The 11,032-nt window shown below is 39.9% G+C and overlaps 1 long non-coding RNA gene across 1 annotated transcript; it reads right to left on the minus strand.

The window, feature by feature from the left end:
- Window positions 1-2,313: 2,313 nt before the first annotated feature.
- LOC145423482 (uncharacterized) lies at window positions 2,314-4,910 on the minus strand. The gene is made up of 5 exons (XR_013904539.1): window positions 4,792-4,910; window positions 4,472-4,577; window positions 3,509-3,667; window positions 3,374-3,430; window positions 2,314-2,941 (listed from the first exon to the last, which is right to left on the minus strand). It is a non-coding gene; the product is annotated as an uncharacterized LOC145423482 (long non-coding RNA).
- Window positions 4,911-11,032: the final 6,122 nt, after the last annotated feature.

An 11,032-nucleotide genomic window follows, 5' to 3' on the forward strand; every position in this document is an offset into this window, starting at 1 on the left:
ACACAGTCCATATTTCATATCATTGCACACATAGTAACAGCTGAAGAGCATCAGCTTGTAAGCAAACAGGCATAATTCTCCACAGTAGAAGTTGCTGTATATATCCAGCCTCTCTTTCACTAACTGCATGTATTGCGTTATGGCGTTATGTGTTCTCTGAATGGGCTTTCAACAAAGTGTCTGACTGAAAACATGCCGGTCTAAATTGAATTCACTAGTACAAAGCAGGAACAGCATATTAATTTAATCATTCAAAGATTAATGCATACAAGATAAGTGGTCTTCGTTGTCTAGACCTCATCCATTATTTTCATATTTGGTGACATCTTATTATGCATTATTACCTTCCTGCTTGACACTGGGAATATGTTACTTGCAAAATAAAAGTCATACTGACTGTGAAGCTCAACTATATGTGGGACTGAACTTTTAAATGGCTCAACTGAATTAGGATCCCAGTGAACACCTTGAAGAGAAATAAAAAAAATCAAACAGTTTTGCAGTTCAGTAACTTAGTTTTCATTTGTAAGACTAACTCCCTTGCATACATGTGATACCTTACATGGGGTTGCATGCACTGAGTTGTGAAATATTAACACTGTGATTCACGTTTGCACGCAGTAGCTTGATCAAAAATGATTTCATGTAGCGAGTTAGCTTCCCTTGAAGGCTTTGGCTCTCCTAAGACGTGATACTAAACAGTCCTTCACAGCGAGCTGCTTTTGATAATCTGTAACATTTTTACGGTGTACTGGGAAGTGGTGAAATCTGAGATGAGCCAAAAATGGTTTGTGGTTAGATGGTGATTTCAATTCCCAGTCTCACATCTGTGCTTATTTTTATTTTCCTTTATTTTTTTTTGTTTTTCAAAATCATCCCCAGTAATCTGCTGTTCAAAGGGTAAACACACTAAGTAACATTAGGAGTACTTTTAAAACACACACAGTCGCACACAAGCACACACTTAAGCTCTCACACCACTTGTTGTTCCAATACCTTGCTAAGCCCTTTGGTTTCCACTGTGTTTGGCATTAACTCACCCGAGTGTTGCGATAAACATGATCAGAGATTTCAAGCCCACCACAAAGTTGGCACTACTTTAAAGTTGAATGTCCTATTTTTTTTAAGTTTTGGATTAAAAACATTCATCAAAGGTTTAACTTTTTAGAACTTTTTGGAAAGTTTCACAATATTAAGTGTCACTGAGAATTACTGTAAAGGTTTGCTTCAGCTCTGCAGAAGAACAGAAAGAGAAAAAAAATGTGGGTAGCACTTTATGGAAAGGATCCAGGAATTATCATAAATTTATAAATAACACGCATGAAGGAGCATTAATTAATTCCTGCACAGCCTTATGAACCGACAGATACATACATGATTTAACATTATCTAATATCTGTTTTAATGCAAAATCAATACATTCATTTACAGCCTAGTCTGCAGTTAATGAGCTCAAAAACTGACCAGTAATGGTAATAAATGTACATTTAGTGAGATATCAAATGATTAACTAAGCATAATTTTATCACGTTGTGGGCCTTCATATAAAAAGGCTTAATGCTGGAGAGGAGAGCTTTCCTGGTCATCAGGAATGCTTTTTCAAGGACAAACGAGCAAACAATATTCATGGATCTGTTTTATTTATACGGCACAAAGGTAGACCAAGTGTGCTCTACACAAACTGCATAAATATAATTAAATAACAGGTTAAGGTTGTTTAATCAATAGTTGCTCTAAATGCCTTTTTCCATGAAATTAATGTGACTATGGCCTTCTGACTTTTCAATACAAGTGAGTCAATACTGAGGGAAAGAAGAAGAGAATCGGTCAGGGAGACAAAAACAGCCTGACTGAAGGTCTCGGATCCACAGGGAGATGCTAGTGTTGATTAAGAGACTAATCAGGTACAAGCAAAAAAAAAAAACCACACACACACACACACACACACACACACACACACACACATACGGGTCTATGTGGTATGGCGGGACTATACTACGTCAATCCGCCCGGTGGTGGTTTAAGTGGACTACCCTTTTGAAAGGACTTAGAGCCAAGGGAGCGAGGTTAAAGTGTTCGAAAAAATCTGAAAAAAATTTGGGTCACTTCAGACCTCATACACTCCCTATAGAAGTCTAGATACACTGATACACACCAACCAGACTCTATTGTGTTTTCTGGAGACATTGTCCACTTGACAACAATGTGTTTTATGAGGTCCAAAAAAAGCAATATTGGGTCTTTAAAGGGACAATGATGTAATATGTAAATAGCTCATCATTACCATGAATACACATCTGACAGGACACAGGATTACTGGAACATCATTTTATTAGTGTTCTTGGATCTGAACATTAATTTTAACCATAAATAAAAAAAGAAATCTATGGACAAAAATGCCCACGCTTCCCACAGAAATATAAAAATATAGAAAACAGAAAAATTAAAAACATTTAAAATGAATTTTAATAGTTTAAAGGTAAATATTAAGGGGAGAAAATATGCATTTATAATTTTTTATTTTAAATATAACCCGTCAAAAAAAACCCTAAATAAATTAAATGTAAAAATTATGAAATACAAACTGCTTCTGTATTTAACAAGAACTTTTTTTTCTTTAAACAGAACATCAGTGTTAACAACAATTGGCAATCTGACCAAGATGTAAAACCACAGCTCTCTAAACAGTTATTTTAGTTCATTTTTTTCTGCCTTTTTGCAGTTAATCCTCTGTTTCTTACAAAATCTCTTATGTTTTGAACTGTTCTTCCTGCCAACACCGGATCTTCTACCAATTTGCAATGACTGCATTCATTTTTGGTGGCTAGTTTCCCTTCGTTTATGTGGTCTTTCAAATGCCTCATCACTGCAGCAACCTCAGCCTTGGACCACATGTTTTTGGGAGCTCTTCGGGAATTGTGGGATTGAGCAGCATTTTTCTCTGGAAGATATATAAAGTAGTAGTAGTTAAAACAAACAAAAAACCAAACAAAAAAAACAAAAAACATTTGCTTGTTAAAAGAATGGATGCTACCCTGTACTAACTTCTGAAATGTGTTGCTACCATCAATATCAAAACGAGCTAAAATTCTGTTTGAAAATTTATCAAATTTCTAAAATGAGACAACATTTAGTGTTCCGCTGTGAATAAAAGACTGAATAAAAAGTTGAATAAAAGTCTCTTGATGCATGCTCAATCATCCAGGTAAGTAAATCCCAAAACGTTGATTCTGTTAATCTGGACGTAGCGTTTTCAGTGGGAGAAACATTTTGTCACTCATCCAAGTGACTTTTTGCCACCACTCTGCAGTTTGCCATATGTTGCAAAGTGATGAAACAATAATAAGCTTCGAGAACCAACTGCACCCCTTACCTTCAGAGGGAGCAGCAGTCTCACTTGCTGCAGGCATTGTGAGTAGTCCTTCATCTGCTGATTACACAATTTGATTAAGTTTTAATATTTGTAACAAACATTTTATCCACAGAAACCAAGCTAGTGGTAACTTACCACAATCTACAGTGTCTTGGGGCTGCGCTGTGTTTGTGGAATCAGCTACTGCATGTACAGGCTCACTGGTGCCACACGCCGACATTGTGAGTGATGTGTCATCATCATCTGATTCACTCTCACTGTCCTTTGTTTCAGCATCACTTAATGCAATTTCATCTGAGAAATTGTGGGGGAAAAAAACCCAAAAAAACCAAACACATACAACCCCCCCAAAAACCTCACATTAACAACGAGATATGACAAAAAACAGAGCAAATACTGGAAATTATAGTACATAGTTTTACTATTTAAGGCCTGCTGCTGGGTTGTTGCCCTCCTATGGCCTACTCCACATCCAGGTAGCACCTCCATGCTCTGGACACTACACTAACAGACACAGCAAACCTTCTTGCCACAGCTCACATTGATGTGCTACGCTAGATGAGCTGCACTACCTGAGCCACTTGTGTGGGTTGTAGACTGTCTCATGCTACCACTAAAATGAAATCACCACCAGCATTCAAAAGTGACCATAACATCAGCCAGAAAGAATAAGTGCTGAGAAGTGGTCTGTGGTCACCACCTGCAGAACCAGTCCTTTATTATGGTGAATTGACTATAATTTCCACTTGTTGTCTACTCTATTTGCAAAACAGCATGTGAAACTGGTTGTCAGTGTTACTTCCTAAGTGAACAGTTTGATATAACAGAAGTGTGACTGACTTGGAGTAACATCGCATCGTTTAAGTGTTCCCTTTATTATTTTGAGCAGTTTATGTTATGGAATGGGGAATTGAGGACAATCCCAAGTATACCATTTTTACAAGGTCCTGCACCAATGAGGTAATACTACATTTCTTTAATTAGACGTGACCACCCATTAATTAAAAAGGGAGCAGTGTTCATTTCAGCTAGTCTTAACTTGTTGAACTCCATTAATGCTTTTTACTATATAATGTACCTATTCACTAAATGTCTCACCTTTGCACTTATAGCCAAGCCACTTGAGGGAGGAAACCAGTCCCACACACTGAATGCACTTGTCCAAAGATGATATTGTTGTGCACACCAGACGATGATTGTGACACTGTTAGCAAAATATTGCAACATTTATTTGTTTTGGACAGTTGGAAAGGTGAGGTGTTTTCAATTCAGTTGCAGATATCAACTAATAAACTTCATCCATGTAAATCACATCACACCCAGGTGACTGCCAAACACACACACACACACAGCATCCATAAGGAATGATGATAGATTAAATTATTAGTTCATTAAGTGGTACACTGGATTATATTTACCCTTTCAGGCTCTGGATGTTTCAGGTCCAGATCATTGTTTGGAAAGCTGTTTGGTTGCGGCTTTAGGCAGCTCACAGTCTTCTGAATCTGGCTGGTCTCAGTCTTCGTGTGTAACAGATAGAGAATGAAGACAAAAGAACAGTAATCTGACAGTTACTAAAAATGCATCACTCAAGAGGATGAATAGACCATTTCACTATTGGCAAATAGCGTAAGGTACACATCGTGCATGAGAAACATTCATTAAAATCTGTCCTAGGTCAATGTTACCTCTTCAAAATCTTGCACTGAAGAAGAATGCATGGCTTCTGAGTCTTGCTGAGGCATTTCTTCATCAAGATCCTGCAACAAAGAAAAGATGGCACAAAGATTAGACCAAGTGCTCTTCTTGCAACTGTACTGGGCAGGCCTGTGCTTCTGTTTTTAATTTGCATGTGTGTGTGTGGGGGGGGGCCTTTCCACTCAAGAAATGTTTTCTTCTGAAAAAAATACTGGCTACAATAGTTAACAACTGATTCCTTTGCAATCATCCATCCTCTTCCACTTATCCTTATCAGGATTGTGGGGTAGCAGTTTTGGGGCCTATACCAGCTACCATAGGGCAGTACAACCTGGACAGATCACCAGTCTAACATGGAAGGACAAGCATTTGCATTCACACCAAAGGGCAGTTTTGAATCACCAGTTAACCTAACCCCATAAGCTACATCTTTGGACTGTGGGAAGAAGCCAGAGTACACAGCCAGAGAGAGCCCATGCACTAAAGCAGTAAAAAGTGCCTAAAACAACTTAAGAAGTTGTATAGTACTATCTATCTTAATGTTCAAGCCTGAGTTTCAAAAAATTTCAACATAGAAACAAAGCACATGCAGTCAGCTCTGCATGCTGTAGGTCAAACTGTCAAGACATACGAGAAGACCCCTCCTAAAACCAGAGTGATGTCACCATGAAGCAAACTTTGACGGAGTCCCCCAATAACAGTGTGGTCCTCCTAAGTCACATTTGGGTGGTTAACACACACACACACACACACACTCAGATGTTATCCAGACTTGCACTTTGAAACAATGAAAAGGACCTACAAGCCACGGTCCATGTAAATCACATCACACCCAGGTGACTGCCAAACACACACACACACAGCATCCATAAAGAATGATGATAGATTAAATTATTAGTTCATTAAGTGGTACACTGGATTATATTTACCCTTTCAGGCTCTGGATGTTTCAGGTCCAGATCATTGTTTGGAAAGCTGTTTGGTTGCGGCTTTAGGCAGCTCACAGTCTTCTGAATCTGGCTGGTCTCAGTCTTCGTGTGTAACAGATAGAGAATGAAGACAAAAGAACAGTAATCTGACAGTTACTAAAAATGCATCACTCAAGAGGATGAATAGACCATTTCACTATTGGCAAATAGCGTAAGGTACACATCGTGCATGAGAAACATTCATTAAAATCTGTCCTAGGTCAATGTTACCTCTTCAAAATCTTGCACTGAAGAAGAATGCATGGCTTCTGAGTCTTGCTGAGGCATTTCTTCATCAAGATCCTGCAACAAAGAAAAGATGGCACAAAGATTAGACCAAGTGCTCTTCTTGCAACTGTACTGGGCAGGCCTGTGCTTCTGTTTTTAATTTGCATGTGTGTGTGTGGGGGGGGGCCTTTCCACTCAAGAAATGTTTTCTTCTGAAAAAAATACTGGCTACAATAGTTAACAACTGATTCCTTTGCAATCATCCATCCTCTTCCACTTATCCTTATCAGGATTGTGGGGTAGCAGTTTTGGGGCCTATACCAGCTACCATAGGGCAGTACAACCTGGACAGATCACCAGTCTAACATGGAAGGACAAGCATTTGCATTCACACCAAAGGGCAGTTTTGAATCACCAGTTAACCTAACCCCATAAGCTACATCTTTGGACTGTGGGAAGAAGCCAGAGTACACAGCCAGAGAGAGCCCATGCACTAAAGCAGTAAAAAGTGCCTAAAACAACTTAAGAAGTTGTATAGTACTATCTATCTTAATGTTCAAGCCTGAGTTTCAAAAAATTTCAACATAGAAACAAAGCACATGCAGTCAGTTCTGCATGCTGTAGGTCAAACTGTCAAGACATACGAGAAGACCCCTCCTAAAACCAGAGTGATGTCACCATGAAGCAAACTTTGACGGAGTCCCCCAATAACAGTGTGGTCCTCCTAAGTCACATTTGGGTGGTTAACACACACACACACACACACACACACACTCAGATGTTATCCAGACTTGCACTTTGAAACAATGAAAAGGACCCACAAGCCACGGTCCATGTAAATCACATCACACCCAGGTGACTGCCAAACACACACACACACAGCATCCATAAAGAATGATGATAGATTAAATTATTAGTTCATTAAGTGGTACACTGGATTATATTTACCCTTTCAGGCTCTGGATGTTTCAGGTCCAGATCATTGTTTGGAAAGCTGTTTGGTTGCGGCTTTAGGCAGCTCACAGTCTTCTGAATCTGGCTGGTCTCAGTCTTCGTGTGTAACAGATAGAGAATGAAGACAAAAGAACAGTAATCTGACAGTTACTAAAAATGCATCACTCAAGAGGATGAATAGACCATTTCACTATTGGCAAATAGCGTAAGGTACACATCGTGCATGAGAAACATTCATTAAAATCTGTCCTAGGTCAATGTTACCTCTTCAAAATCTTGCACTGAAGAAGAATGCATGGCTTCTGAGTCTTGCTGAGGCATTTCTTCATCAAGATCCTGCAACAAAGAAAAGATGGCACAAAGATTAGACCAAGTGCTCTTCTTGCAACTGTACTGGGCAGGCCTGTGCTTCTGTTTTTAATTTGCATGTGTGTGTGTGGGGGGGGGCCTTTCCACTCAAGAAATGTTTTCTTCTGAAAAAAATACTGGCTACAATAGTTAACAACTGATTCCTTTGCAATCATCCATCCTCTTCCACTTATCCTTATCAGGATTGTGGGGTAGCAGTTTTGGGGCCTATACCAGCTACCATAGGGCAGTACAACCTGGACAGATCACCAGTCTAACATGGAAGGACAAGCATTTGCATTCACACCAAAGGGCAGTTTTGAATCACCAGTTAACCTAACCCCATAAGCTACATCTTTGGACTGTGGGAAGAAGCCAGAGTACACAGCCAGAGAGAGCCCATGCACTAAAGCAGTAAAAAGTGCCTAAAACAACTTAAGAAGTTGTATAGTACTATCTATCTTAATGTTCAAGCCTGAGTTTCAAAAAATTTCAACATAGAAACAAAGCACATGCAGTCAGTTCTGCATGCTGTAGGTCAAACTGTCAAGACATACGAGAAGACCCCTCCTAAAACCAGAGTGATGTCACCATGAAGCAAACTTTGACGGAGTCCCCCAATAACAGTGTGGTCCTCCTAAGTCACATTTGGGTGGTTAACACACACACACACACACACACACACACTCAGATGTTATCCAGACTTGCACTTTGAAACAATGAAAAGGACCTACAAGCCACGGTCCATGTAAATCACATCACACCCAGGTGACTGCCAAACACACACACACACAGCATCCATAAAGAATGATGATAGATTAAATTATTAGTTCATTAAGTGGTACACTGGATTATATTTACCCTTTCAGGCTCTGGATGTTTCAGGTCCAGATCATTGTTTGGAAAGCTGTTTGGTTGCGGCTTTAGGCAGCTCACAGTCTTCTGAATCTGGCTGGTCTCAGTCTTCGTGTGTAACAGATAGAGAATGAAGACAAAAGAACAGTAATCTGACAGTTACTAAAAATGCATCACTCAAGAGGATGAATAGACCATTTCACTATTGGCAAATAGCGTAAGGTACACATCGTGCATGAGAAACATTCATTAAAATCTGTCCTAGGTCAATGTTACCTCTTCAAAATCTTGCACTGAAGAAGAATGCATGGCTTCTGAGTCTTGCTGAGGCATTTCTTCATCAAGATCCTGCAACAAAGAAAAGATGGCACAAAGATTAGACCAAGTGCTCTTCTTGCAACTGTACTGGGCAGGCCTGTGCTTCTGTTTTTAATTTGCATGTGTGTGTGTGGGGGGGGGCCTTTCCACTCAAGAAATGTTTTCTTCTGAAAAAAATACTGGCTACAATAGTTAACAACTGATTCCTTTGCAATCATCCATCCTCTTCCACTTATCCTTATCAGGATTGTGGGGTAGCAGTTTTGGGGCCTATACCAGCTACCATAGGGCAGTACAACCTGGACAGATCACCAGTCTAACATGGAAGGACAAGCATTTGCATTCACACCAAAGGGCAGTTTTGAATCACCAGTTAACCTAACCCCATAAGCTACATCTTTGGACTGTGGGAAGAAGCCAGAGTACACAGCCAGAGAGAGCCCATGCACTAAAGCAGTAAAAAGTGCCTAAAACAACTTAAGAAGTTGTATAGTACTATCTATCTTAATGTTCAAGCCTGAGTTTCAAAAAATTTCAACATAGAAACAAAGCACATGCAGTCAGTTCTGCATGCTGTAGGTCAAACTGTCAAGACATACGAGAAGACCCCTCCTAAAACCAGAGTGATGTCACCATGAAGCAAACTTTGACGGAGTCCCCCAATAACAGTGTGGTCCTCCTAAGTCACATTTGGGTGGTTAACACACACACTCAGATGTTATCCAGACTTGCACTTTGAAACAATGAAAAGGACCTACAAGCCACGGTCCATGTAAATCACATCACACCCAGGTGACTGCCAAACACACACACACACAGCATCCATAAAGAATGATGATAGATTAAATTATTAGTTCATTAAGTGGTACACTGGATTATATTTACCCTTTCAGGCTCTGGATGTTTCAGGTCCAGATCATTGTTTGGAAAGCTGTTTGGTTGCGGCTTTAGGCAGCTCACAGTCTTCTGAATCTGGCTGGTCTCAGTCTTCGTGTGTAACAGATAGAGAATGAAGACAAAAGAACAGTAATCTGACAGTTACTAAAAATGCATCACTCAAGAGGATGAATAGACCATTTCACTATTGGCAAATAGCGTAAGGTACACATCGTGCATGAGAAACATTCATTAAAATCTGTCCTAGGTCAATGTTACCTCTTCAAAATCTTGCACTGAAGAAGAATGCATGGCTTCTGAGTCTTGCTGAGGCATTTCTTCATCAAGATCCTGCAACAAAGAAAAGATGGCACAAAGATTAGACCAAGTGCTCTTCTTGCAACTGTACTGGGCAGGCCTGTGCTTCTGTTTTTAATTTGCATGTGTGTGTGTGGGGGGGGGCCTTTCCACTCAAGAAATGTTTTCTTCTGAAAAAAATACTGGCTACAATAGTTAACAACTGATTCCTTTGCAATCATCCATCCTCTTCCACTTATCCTTATCAGGATTGTGGGGTAGCAGTTTTGGGGCCTATACCAGCTACCATAGGGCAGTACAACCTGGACAGATCACCAGTCTAACATGGAAGGACAAGCATTTGCATTCACACCAAAGGGCAGTTTTGAATCACCAGTTAACCTAACCCCATAAGCTACATCTTTGGACTGTGGGAAGAAGCCAGAGTACACAGCCAGAGAGAGCCCATGCACTAAAGCAGTAAAAAGTGCCTAAAACAACTTAAGAAGTTGTATAGTACTATCTATCTTAATGTTCAAGCCTGAGTTTCAAAAAATTTCAACATAGAAACAAAGCACATGCAGTCAGTTCTGCATGCTGTAGGTCAAACTGTCAAGACATACGAGAAGACCCCTCCTAAAACCAGAGTGATGTCACCATGAAGCAAACTTTGACGGAGTCCCCCAATAACAGTGTGGTCCTCCTAAGTCACATTTGGGTGGTTAACACACACACACACACACTCAGATGTTATCCAGACTTGCACTTTGAAACAATGAAAAGGACCTACAAGCCACGGTCCATGTAAATCACATCACACCCAGGTGACTGCCAAACACACACACACACAGCATCCATAAAGAATGATGATAGATTAAATTATTAGTTCATTAAGTGGTACACTGGATTATATTTACCCTTTCAGGCTCTGGATGTTTCAGGTCCAGATCATTGTTTGGAAAGCTGTTTGGTTGCGGCTTTAGGCAGCTCACAGTCTTCTGAATCTGGCTGGTCTCAGTCTTCGTGTGTAACAGATAGAGAATGAAGACAAAAGAACAGTAATCTGACAGTTACTAAAAATGCATCACTCAAGAGGATGAATAGACCATTTCACTAT

This window comes from Astatotilapia calliptera, chromosome 22 (genome assembly GCF_964374335.1).
Source record: "Astatotilapia calliptera chromosome 22, fAstCal68.1, whole genome shotgun sequence".
Lineage (NCBI taxonomy): Eukaryota > Metazoa > Chordata > Actinopteri > Cichliformes > Cichlidae > Astatotilapia > Astatotilapia calliptera.